At 44.4% G+C, this 10,000-nt stretch overlaps 1 protein-coding gene across 1 annotated transcript in view; it reads right to left on the bottom strand.

The window, feature by feature from the left end:
* The window catches only part of LOC140925878 (uncharacterized), a 10,575-nt gene extending 3,964 nt beyond the window's left edge, over window positions 1-6,611 (bottom strand). The window contains exon 1 of the mRNA XM_073375720.1: window positions 6,509-6,611. The gene's annotated coding sequence lies outside the window, so the exon portion shown is untranslated. The remainder of the gene's footprint in view (window positions 1-6,508) is intronic.
* Window positions 6,612-10,000: the final 3,389 nt, after the last annotated feature.

Here is a 10,000-nt window from a genome sequence, read left to right as displayed (position 1 = left end):
GGTGCCCCGTGAGCGCAAACTCCGAAAGTTTGCTGGTGGCCGTGACGATGGCATGCTGGAAGAGTGGATTGGGGATGCCACCCGTGCCATCGCTGGACAAACAGATGCTGATGCCGTGGACTTTCTGCTCTACCACCTGGACGGTGTAGCCAAGGAAGAGGTCCGCCTACGTCCAGCTGAGGAGAGAGCCAGCCCGGCCGCAGTCTTCAAGGTCCTGCGAGACTGTTTCAGTGAAGGACTCACCAGCACCCAAGCCCTACGGAAGTTCTTTGAAAGAAGACAGAAGGATCGCGAATCAGTTCGCGAGTTCTCCCATGCCTTGATGCTACTCCTAGCACGGGTGGAGCGCCTGGATGCAGCAGCGGTAACGGATAAGGACAAGCTCCTTAGAGATCAGTTCCTGGAGAACCTGGCAGACCCCCAGCTCCGAAGAGATATAAAGCGCTGGGTCAGAGACCACCCCACCAAAACCTTTCAAGAAATCAGAGGTGAGGTCCAGCGCTGGATTGATGAGGACAGAACCCCCCCAAGAAAGGCTGTTGTGCGTGAGGTCACAACAGGACACCCCCCTAACGAGGTCACCTGCGATGAGGTGAAGGGAGCTGTGGACCTGCGGAAGGTGATTAGTGAGCTGGTAGCGGGACAGAAGATCCTGGCAGAGAACCTCCAAAAGCAACAGAAGGTCCTGGCAGAGCAGATACAATGTCAGCAGGCTGCCCTAGAGAAGCAGCAACAGGCCATCTCCCAGCTCTCCATGGGCAATCAACAATGGTGGCAGCCTGGATGTTTTGGCTGTGGATCACGGACCCATCTCCGCAGAGACTGCCCAAGTAATAACAGACAGAACCAACGGGCTGGTGGCAGCAGGAACAGAGGATCTGAACACAAGCAGCTGCCGGCGTTAAACGAGAAAGCTCCACGGCAGTGAGCCATGCCGTGGAGGGGAACAGTGGCTCAAAACCTCTACCTAATGATGACTGCATGCCAATACATATGGTTGGTGGTACCCCAACAATTCAAGCAAGACTTGGCGGTGTTGACGTGCTGTGCATGGTAGATTCGGGCTCCATGGTATCCTTCGTTACAGAAGATTTCTATAAGAAGAAACTCCAGCCAACCTGCGGGCACATGAGGAAAGATGGGCACATGCTGACCCTTCGTGCTGCAAATGGGCTCGAGATTCCGTACCTGGGCTACCTGGAACTGACAGTAGAGGTTGATGGGGTGAAAGTACCCAGCTGTGGAGTACTGGTCCTAAAAGACACCCCAGCCACTACCAAGCAGAGAAGAGACATACCTGGACTCCTTGGGACGAATGTTTTGGCGCAGATTCCACAGTTTGGTGCCCTGCTCCGGCAACGGCCTAATGCCGAACCAAGGACTTCAGAAAACCCTTCCTCTGGTTTTGTTCGTGTCTCTGGAATGTACCCAGTCCTAGTCCCCTCAAATTCTGTAGCAAGCGTCGCTGTCACTGGTCCAGCCTGTGGTCCCAATGCCTTAGTCGAGCCCCTCAGTGTGCCAGTACCAGGAAACCTCCAGCTAGCAAATACCTTGGTTGATGCCTCTAAGACATGTTTCCTGATACAAGTAGCGAACCCTTCCCAAAAAGATGTATGGCTAAAGCCACGAACTCGCCTTGGAACGGTACATGGTGCAGTTACAGTGACCAGTGGAGAGCAGCTACAGTTTGATGTGCAGAGTAATGAAGTAGTTGTATCCTACCCCCTGAGTGCAGAGCAGCAGAAGCCTACCTCCCCAGAGACTGACATCCCTTTACGCCCCCCTAGAGCAGAAGACCTACCTGCAGAAATCAGCCTAGACAATTTCCCAGGAACCCCGGCGGAAAAGCAAGAAGCCTTGCGAATCTTCAGCAGTTACACAGATGTATTCTCCAGTGAAGAAAACAGCCTTGGCAGAACGACTATGATCCAGCATCAGATTCCAACCTGTGATGACAGACCAGTTAACCAGCGCCACAGACGCATTCACCCGAATCAGCTAGCTGAGGTCAAACAGCACCTGCAAGACCTGCTGGATAAAGGTGTAATCAGACCCAGTCAGAGTAACTATGCCTCCCCCATTGTCCTAGTCCGGAAGAAGAATGGTGCCCTGCGCATGTGTGTGGACTACCGCCAGCTTAATGCCAAGGTGAAGCGTGACACGTACCCATTACCAAGGATAGATGAGAGCCTTGATATCTTGGGAGGTGCTAAGTACTTCTCTACCATTGATTTGGCCTCTGCTTACAACCAAGTAGACGTTGCCCCTGCTGACAGACACAAGACAGCTTTCACCACCCCTTTTGGATTGTTCGAATACAACAGGATGCCATTCGGACTGGGAGGAGCCCCTGCGACGTTCCAAAGGGTTATGCAGACCATTTTCCGAGATGAATTGTTGGAGATCCTGATTGTCTACCTTGATGACATCATTATCTTTAGCCAAGACATCAGCACTCACCTGAAGCGCCTTGAGATGGTGTTCCGAAAACTGCAAGAGCATGGTCTGAAGATTGAGGCCAAGAAGTGTCAGTTCTTCCGCCCGAAAGTTACGTACCTGGGACATGTGGTGTCTGCCGAAGGCGTGGCTACTGATCCTGCCAAGACAGAAGCAGTAACGAACTGGCCTAAGCCAAAGACCCTGAAGGACCTGAGATCATTCCTGGGTTTTGCCTCGTACTACCGCAGATTTGTTCCTCACTTCGCACAAGTAGCAAGACCCCTGCATGAACTGGTCTCTAACCTGTACGAAGGTGGCAAGAATGGTAAACAGAGAAACAAGTCCATTGAAGGCAGCTGGAACCAAGACTGCCAAAAAGCATTTGAAAGCCTCAAGCAAGCCCTTACCAGTCCACCTGTGTTAGCCTACCCTGATTACACGAAGCCCTTTATCGTAGAAGTAGATGCCTCCAATGACAGTCTCGGAGCAGTGCTGTCGCAGGAGCAGGATGGAAGAGTCAGACCCATAGCCTATGCTAGCCGTGCCCTAAGAGGAGCAGAGAGAAATATGGAGAACTACTCCTCCAGAAAACTGGAACTCCTAGCTCTCAAGTGGGCCGTAACAGAAAAGTTCCGTGAACACCTGATTTCCTCCACCTTTACAGTACTGACTGACAACAACCCTCTGACGTACCTGCAGTCCAAGTGCAAGTTGAAGGCTGTTGAACAGAGATGGGTATCTGAACTGGCTAACTTCAATTTCAACATCAAGTACCGAGCCGGGAAACAGAACACGAATGCTGATGCATTAAGTCGTCTTAACTGGGAGAAACCTGAAGAGTGTGATGTGGATCAAGTAGAAGCAGCCTTGGCAACATCTCTTAACACTACTGCTGTACCTGAGTCCGTTCGAGAACAGTTACTCCAGTCAGCAGTGTTCCTAGCAGAAAATTCCAGTGCAGTAGTGGAGCAGTTGACAGTAGATTCCCCACAGCAGTACAGTACTAGTCCAGTGCCTTCCTGGGACAGTAAACAGTTGGCCAAGCTGCAGAATGTGGATGTAACCATAAAGCGCCTTATTTACTATCGCACCATTGGTCGCAAGCCATCGCCTAGAGAAAAGAAGGCTGAAACAAGTGGAGCAAAGAAGCTTCTGAACCAGTGGGACCGTATCATTGAGAAGGAGGGAGTTCTCTACCGCAGTAACTCTGATAACCATGGCAACAAGCGCCTACAGCTGCTCCTACCTGACAGTCTCCGCGACGAACTCCTCAAGGGTGTTCATGACGAGTGTGGCCATCAGGGATCAGAGCGAACAGAGCAGTTGGTACGAGAACGCTGTTGGTGGCCTGGACTACATGACTATGTTAAGAAGTACCTGTCAGAATGTGAACGCTGTGTTGTAGCAAAGGGACCCTACCTACCCGTTAAGACCCCAATGACCAGCATCATTGCAACCAAGCCCCTTGAAGTACTAGCTATGGATTTCACCCAGCTTGAGCCAGCTTCAGATGGCAGGGAGAATGTGTTAGTACTCACCGATGTGTTTACCAAGTTTACAGTCGCAGTGCCAACAAGAGATCAGCGGGCCAGCACCGTAGTCAAAACCCTGGTACGTGACTGGTTCCTTGTGTATGGTGTCCCCAAGAGAATTCATTCTGACCAAGGACGGTGTTTTGAAGCTGAAGTGGTTCAAGAGCTGTGCCGCATGTATGGAATCAAGAAATCCCGAAGCACTCCTTACCACCCCGAAGGAAATGGACAGTGTGAGCGATTCAACCGTACGCTCCATGACCTGCTGCGTACCCTCCCACCTGAGAGAAAGAGAAAGTGGCCTGGGCACCTCAAGGAACTGTGTTATGCCTATAACGCAACTCCACATACCTCTACCGGGTATTCCCCACACTACCTCATGTTTGGAATTGATCCTAAGTTGCCAATTGACCTCCTACTCCCAAATGTCCATGAAGACCAAGCAAGCAACAATGGTGAATGGCTTACCTTACACCAGAATCGTCTACGAGAAGCTCATCAGCAAGCACAGAGCAAGCTTCGAGCCGAAGCTATCTTCCGCAAGAAGCAGTTTGACCGGCACAGACAAGTCAAGCCTGACGAAATTCCTATTGGTGAGAGAGTTTTCACTCGCAGCCATCCCCAAGGGAGAGCTAAGATACAAGACAGGTGGAACTCTAAGATTTACAAGGTTGTTAATCGTCGGGACAATGTCTATGAAATCGAACCGGCTGATGGTCAGGGAGCTACTAGAACTGTCAACCGTGCAGAGCTTCAAATTTGTCCTAAGCCTAGACCACTGTTACCACAGCTGACCCACAGACGAAACCGAGCACCAGTGCCCCGAACACAGAGAGAAGCCCCTGAAGATTCTTCTGATGATGATGATGATGACATTCTGATTGCTTTTGATGCCCCTCGTGTACCTGTGCCATTACCTGCTGTAGACCTTGAGAGACCATTTTTACGTCGCTCTACGAGGCTTACCAAGGGACACCACAGCAACCCATATCGCATACCCAGAACAGCAGCTACCTAAGGCTTATGCTAAGATTTGTAACTCATTTGCAGTTAAGATTAGCTTTTATTTCTTGACTTGTTTAATTTTTATTGCTCGCATGAGGACATGGCAAGCAAAAGCAGGGGGGAATGTGACAAGGTCACTTAAGTTCATTTTAAGCTTATTTTATTTCCAATTTATTTTCAACTATATTCATTATCCTAATGATTATTAATTTGTTGTTTACCTAAATATCTTGATTTCCTTACACACCTTTTTGTGTTTACCACGTGTAGTTGTATTATTCCCACACATTTCTTGTACCTAAATCCTGTTGTGTAGGAGTAGTAAACACCTAGTTCCCTTAGGTAAATCCTGCATTAGTGGGCAGTGAATTCACTCCCTAGCCTTATTTGGTTTTTAGTTATTTTCGATTTCCCTTCAAATCTATTATAAATTGGCAACCATTTGCTCAGTAAATTCAGTTGGTTCAGTTGGTTTACCTAAGTAGAGCAAGTCCTCAAGTCAAGTACATTTTCAAGTCTCCCACGGATGTTTAGTTATCAATAACATTTGGTATGTTACATTATTTTCCTATTTGTTTATTATTTTAGTCCTTTTAGCTTAGTCTATTAGCTTTCTATTTCCCTAGTTTGTAGCAATATTATTTTATAATTTAGCCGCATTTTCAATAGCTTTCTGTTTAGAATGTTTACCTCATTTGACCTTTAGTCTGGCACAGCATGTAATTTGCCTGTTAAACATTCTGCTATTGTTCTCACCAATAGCTACTGTATCATCGCTTACCTTTGGTTTCCAATCATTTTCTGTAATTGTTCCCTTGTGTTCAATCCATTTTTGTTCCAAATTATCCTTTTGTCATTGCTTTTCGTGATTTAGTTTCATGGTACTAGTTATTAGCTTAGTCATGCTGTATTGTTATGCAAGACATGTAATCCGAATCCCTTGCTCTTGTCTATTTTGCACTTCATGTAATAGTTCTCAGATTATACTTAGCTTCTGGTTTGTTTACATTTTTAAGTCACTTTTATTGTTTCTTAAGTATTCTTTTTGCCCTTTTTTAATATGCAATTATTAGTGAGCATTATGCAATCAGTTATCTAGTCTTATTCTTGTTTCTAATATTTAGCTTGTAAATACTGTTTAGCTTATTGCAGTTTTTGCTTTATTTTTGTATTTTAGTTTCTCGTTCCCGTTTTTGTTTGTTCAATAAACTCGTAAAACTTAAGCTCAAATCTGTTGTTCTTGTGTCGACCGTTTTGGCCGTCTTACATGAATGATAAGCTTCCTCAATTACACCCTTTTGAAGCAATGTATAAATTTCCTGATCCATAAGGCTAGATTCCCAATCAGTAAACTTAATTGACTGAGGGGGCCTTAACTGCAATGGAAATTGATCATGTGTGAATGTTATATGGCAACCCTTGACCATATCTAAAATGACTTTATCTAAAGTCATCTGCTTCCAAGCCTGAGAAAAATGCTGAATTCTACCAGCAACCTTTGTTGTTACAGGTTTACATGAAACTGTATTTACCTGAGGCTCCTGAATTAGTTCTTGGGTGTTTCCTGGTTGTGCTTTGGCTTGCTGTAGGTTGTTGTGCGGTATTGGTTGGATGGTCTTAAAAAAGGACGGTTGGTTGAACCTCGTCCTCGAAAGGATGAGCCTCTAAAACCGGTCAGTATAAAACACGGACTGCGGACTGCGGACCACGGACTGCGGACTGGGTATAAAATACGGACTGGGTATAAAATGCGGACTCCGGACTGAGTATAAAACACGGACTAGGTATAAAACGCGGACTACGGACTATGTATATAAAAACAGCCTTAGAAGGTAAAACTGAGAGAAATAGAAAGCGGACTAGCAAAAACAGTAGTCACAGCTTTAACGCTTTTCACGTAGTCTATTCTGTTCCCACGGAGAAGGAAGGTTATGCCGGTACTCAAGGCAACTGAAATTAAACTCTGCATTTTATAAAAAGAAGGAGTTTGAAGAGATTTCAATTTGCAGTTTTACACCAATAAGAAGAACCGAATTAAAAAAAATAGTATTGGTGTTAGTCAGATCAGTAAAATTCTTATCGGATGCCACAATTCCATTTCAAATAAAGCCTTGGGAATGTGAGGACTGAATGAAGAACTCAGACGAGAAGGTCAATGAGATGTACAAAAGCAGTATTTTATAGGTGCGAGAGATTACTCACATACGTGAATTATAACCGAAATGAGTCGTCCAACGTTATATTCTAAGCGATGACTACCCTGCTCCTGATCCCCGGAAGGGGGTATCTTTGGGAATTCTTGGTGGGGCTGTAGTGCCCGGTTCTCCGAATCCTGACCTTATTGCAGACCAAAAAATTGTCATTTTCCACACCCGTTTTCAGTCTAGATCTCTAAAATCCATACCTATTTTCGGACCTGGCCTAATTTAGCCTGTTCCAGGTTCTCAGATAGTTGAGGAGACTCCCCAGTTTTTAATTTCTCCCGTTTTATTTTCGTGTTTTCGCTTTCGCAATTCAGCGGACCCAACTATCTCAGAGCGTTGAGCAGGTTAGGTCTAATTAGGCAGAAATTTTGTCATCATTACCAAATTAGAGCGGAAGCAAAAAAATTCTCCAAATGTATTTCGAATTCGCACATTTCTATTACGTTCTTATTCATTTGGAATTGAAACGATAAATACGTCCATTCATGTACGCTCCCGTAGTTCCTCGAAAATCATACCCGATTCCACACCAAAATGGGCAAAGTGTTTTCAGACCAAAAAGGCCCAAACCCCCTACCCTTCCATTATACAAGGGAGTACCACCCCTGATCCTGACCCCTTTCATGATTGTTAGAGACCAAGACAAGGTCTAAAAATGGGTGAAGAAAATAGCATTTTGATCCGGCTCATGATTCAGAGAACCGGGCGGGACACCTCCACCAAGAATTTATAGGAGTATTTACAACTTTAACTCACGTGTCTTGCTATTTAGCAATCTTTTGATCTTATTTCTCCTTACCTAGAACCAATTTGCACGGTTTTTACCAAAGTAGTCCGTAGTCCGTATTTTATACCCAGTCCGCAGTCCGCGTTTTATACCTTGTCCGTGTTTTATACCCAGTCCATATTTTCTAGTCCGCGTTTTATACCTAGTCCGTATTTTATACCCAGTCCGCAGTCCGTAGTCCGCAGTCCGCAGTCCATGTTTTATACTGACCGCCTCTAAAACCTGCACGACCCAACAGCAAGTGGTAACATTTGCGCATGCGTCAAGCTTGCTGGGAAGCACTTGTTGACGGGAAATCGTAATGGCCGAAAGCTGTTCTGAAGTACTTTCAAGGGAGATTTTTTTACATACCCAATCGACAACAGACATGTCTTATAGATTTGATACTTTGGCTAAGCCACGTTGAAGTGTCATGTATGAGAGAAGGACCATTTAGCTGGTTAAATTTCGTCCATTTGGCTCCTCTGATGAAGCAGATAAAGCGTTCACGAGGTCGTTTGTTGTGATATGTTGATTTGTTGACATTCAAGCGGTCACGGATTTCTGGGTTATCGTCCACGATCTGCATAGTCTCCTTCGCAGCCGTTATTAGGGTCGTCACTCGAGCTGCCTAACATTTAGGTAAGATATACCCCTTGATTTACTTTGTGAAATGTGGAGCAGCATCATCGAATGTTATGTGTTAAAATTATAGCAGCCTGAATTCAACGTAATTTATGTGACCCTGGTATTTTTGTAGTATTTGACCCTGACCGTACAGTGAGATCCAGTAATATATCCCACACAATTGACTAAACAGATTAAACTGCTCTTTCGGTCACTCCGTATTTTCACTTTTAATGGTTCATTCAAAGGGGGGAAGTTCGAGTATTTTGATACTATTTAGCGGCATGAAATCAACAAGCAAATTTCCTACTCTTACAAGTAAGGCCATAGTCGGATGTTTCCTTCCATTTTCGAAAATTTGCTTTTCGGGTTTACATTGGTACTCTATGGCGATTACTTATTCTCAGAGATTAAGAGATCGAGGCGGTGGATTGTGAAATATTATTTGCTAAAACTTCGTTAAAGATGGACAAATTTTTCTTGTCCTTTTCAACCTTGTTTTTAGATTTTTCGTTAACATGTAAAAGTATATCCCAACAAAACGTATTTGTAAGAGCATTGTTTCGGAACACTCTTTCATCCTTGAATGTTTGATTTTGCATCCAAGGGGGGGAACACTGATGAATTTGCGTTTTAATAATCATGCACTGTAAGCTCTCAGATTCACTGACAAGAACCCTCACCATCTGGTAGATGATTTTATTCTGATAATTATTCAATGATGATTTGTTTATCCATACAAAATTGGCGCCTAAAAGAATTTTAATGCTATGCTTAAAATGTTTACATAATGTCTTGAAACATAACTGAAATCAATATAAAATATGAAAATACACATATGTGCATTCTTTTCCCTGCCCTACTATAAAAGTGATTTAATAAGTGTGATTTAGTGCATTTTCATATGAGCACAAGTTCAAGCGCAAAACAATTCTTGCCCTTGTTCACCTTTGCACTTGCTAGACTGCCATTCCTGTTTGAAGTACAGACAACACTGGACATGAAATCCCTGTATTTGATCCCTTACATTGGGATCCACATAAGAATTAGCTTCATCACATACAATGTATTTGTACGCTTACAAAAATCATAAATGTTATTATTCCTTTTCTATCCAAAAGATTCCTTTCCTTCTTGAATATAAATTCGTATCTATGACACTTTAGAAATCTTGAATATCTAAAGGGGTATCTCTAGTTGTGGGCAGCAACTAAATGCCATAGGGGTAACTTTTCACTCTCCGATAGAAATAGATAGATATTCAGTGTTTGTGCACATGAATTTAGGAGCACTTGGCTTGCCAATGTCGGTTTGGCTGTGTATACACTGTAGTAGTGTATACACAGTAGGCTGCACAAGTTGCAATTTATGTAAAATTGCCCCTGAAACAAGCTCATTGATGCTCCTGGTGTTGCAAGATGACAAGT

Source organism: Porites lutea, chromosome 2 (assembly GCF_958299795.1).
Source record: "Porites lutea chromosome 2, jaPorLute2.1, whole genome shotgun sequence".
In the NCBI taxonomy this organism is placed as follows: Eukaryota; Metazoa; Cnidaria; class Anthozoa; order Scleractinia; family Poritidae; genus Porites; species Porites lutea.
Note: the sequence above shows the minus strand (reverse complement) of the source record. Positions and strands in the feature narration are given on the sequence as shown.